The sequence below is a fragment of the Lipotes vexillifer genome, unplaced genomic scaffold (assembly GCF_000442215.2).
Source record: "Lipotes vexillifer unplaced genomic scaffold, Lipotes_vexillifer_v1.1 scaffold1615, whole genome shotgun sequence".
Classification (NCBI taxonomy): Eukaryota; Metazoa; Chordata; class Mammalia; order Artiodactyla; family Lipotidae; genus Lipotes; species Lipotes vexillifer.
Window position 1 is genome coordinate 16,965 of NW_006778600.1, and position 2,310 is coordinate 19,274.

The 2,310-nt window shown below is 52.0% G+C and overlaps 2 non-coding genes across 2 annotated transcripts; one reads left to right on the forward strand and one right to left on the reverse strand.

Annotated features, from left to right (window-relative positions):
• Positions 1-594: 594 nt before the first annotated feature.
• TRNAH-GUG (transfer RNA histidine(anticodon GUG)) lies at positions 595-666 on the reverse strand. Its single transcript has one exon. It is a non-coding gene; the product is annotated as a tRNA-His (tRNA).
• A 691-nt stretch (positions 667-1,357) lies between these two features.
• TRNAN-GUU (transfer RNA asparagine (anticodon GUU)) lies at positions 1,358-1,431 on the forward strand. The gene has a single exon. It is a non-coding gene; the product is annotated as a tRNA-Asn (tRNA).
• Positions 1,432-2,310: the final 879 nt, after the last annotated feature.

A 2,310-nucleotide genomic window follows, 5' to 3' on the forward strand; every position in this document is an offset into this window, starting at 1 on the left:
GGGTCGTCAGGGCGGAGGGTGCTGTAGTCACCGTTATCATCATTTGTGCGGTGACTGTTAATGTCTTCCAGTTGTCCAATCCTGATGGATACCATTTGTCTTGTGAGTGGCTGCCGACAGGCATTTTAAATCCTTGAAAGTAAAGAAAGGCACTAGAGAGGTCACTTCGGTGACTCTGAAGGGAACAATAGGCAAGAATTGAAAAAGTCCGCGGAGCAGAGATTTCCAGGAGCCAAGATTAAACCAGCAAAACAGGTCTAGGCAGGGGGAGTCGCCTATCTGATAAAATTTTTTACCTGGTCTTTAAGATCCTGCAGATTTTGAGTAACACAGAAACATTTTTCACCAGTTACAGCACAGAAGGCCCCTTGCCGGGCTTCCCTATTTTGGAGCAGGACCGAAGAGAAACCACTGCCCTGGGTTTCCTTCTGCTCAGACACGAAGGGAGTGTCCTGGGTGGGGTTTCCTTCCCTTCTCCTGACCTCCTGCCGCCAGGTGGCCTGGGGAAAGCAGTGCTCTCTGGCCCCCCAGGCCGGTGCAAGTTTCAAGACAAAGTAAAAGGGGAGCCGCTGTGCCGCGCGAGACAGAGGAGGGTGCCGTGACTCGGATTCGAACCGAGGTTGCTGCGGCCACAACGCAGAGTACTAACCACTATACGATCACGGCGCGCCACGCTCCCCGCGGCGGCAGGATTTCTTGCTCTTAATGATGTTGACGTAAAATCATTCCAATTACTGCGCTCTGCCTGGACAAATGTAGGTATTCATAGTCTTCTCTCATGCCCTCTCTCCGTTTTCCACTCCCTTCCTCTCAATTCTGGTACATGATGATCAAAACAAACCAAACCAAACCAAAACCCAATTCTCATCTCCCCAAATCCGGCACGTGCCTCTGCACAGGCCTCCTGGGAAGTCAAGTTGTCCTCGTGCCCACCTCGCCGGCTTCTTTCCCGCCTCTTCGCGTTTGCCCCTTTGGACCAACCCTCCGCAGCCCCTGGTTCCGGCTCGCGCCTCAGCGACCGCGGCCGAGCGGAGGGCGGGCGGCGCGCGCGGAGAGACTGGGGAGTCGTCACGGAGCCAAACCGGGCCTTCATCTTCCCTCGGGGCCCCCTCGGCTCAGGTCCGGGGGCGTTTCCGGGGCGCTGGCATCTGCGGCGGGGACACTCGGCTGCCCTTTTGCCTTCGGAATCGCCCGACGCTCGGCTTTTCCACGGGAAGAACGCGCTGCGTCGACTCCACGTCTGCGGTTGTCCTAGGCTTTGGAGCCGGCGTCGCCGTCCTGCGAAAGGCGAGTGACTCCGCCTGGCGCGGAAGCGGTGTCTGATGTCTACAGGGTGAGAGGAGACCGCTGCACGTGTGTCCCTGTGGCGCAATCGGTTAGCGCGTTCGGCTGTTAACCGAAAGGTTGGTGGTTCGAGCCCACCCGGGGACGCCATTCTTCCGCTTGTTTTAGAAAGTAAAGGCTTCGTGGTTCTTTCTGCTCTGCACATCCTCTCCCGGAAAGGCTCCTCCACTACTACCCTCCTGTCCCCCGTGTCGTGTTCACAACACGAAGACATAAGGTGCGATCGAAAGGGTACGGCTGTCATCGTTACTTTCTGAATTCCTTATCACGATGGACTTCCGTCCGTATTTGCACGTACTAGTATTTATTTAACCCTTTCCATATACTTTTGAAATTAAGTTAGTTCTACGATTTCACGGTTACAAATAATGCTGCAGTCATCCTTCTTGTACAGGTATCTTTGGCTCCTTGTACGAGGTCTTCTTAGAGGGAAGAGTCCTGGAGAAGCAGTTGCTGGATCACATAGTGCTGACATGGTTCGTATATGCTTCCAGTTCCGCTCCTTTGCTGGCTTATTAGGTATCACTCTTTCTTTTATTTTAGCGACTGCTTGAGGCTTTATAACTGACTTCTGTAACTTACCGCAGTCTGCCTTCAAGCGATGCCACACCTCTTCGCATTTCTTCCCTGCCGGCCGTTGTGCTATTGTCATCATGCATCTTACTTTGCATGTGTCCTAAACCCCACAATCCACCGTTATTACTTTAGAAAAATCGGTCCCATGTTTCTAAAGAGACTTAAATAATAAGAAAAATCTTACATATTTTCACCGGCAGATACCTTTTCTGTTGTCCTTTGCCCCTTTGTGTACCTCCAGATTTCCATCTGGTGTCAGTGGACTCGTTTAACATTCCTTATAGTGTGGGTCGGCGGGTGATGAATTCTTTCAGCATTTGTATGTCTTTAGATGTCATTATTCACTTTCATTTTTGAAAGACATTTCTTGGGGAGGAGGCATAGAATTCC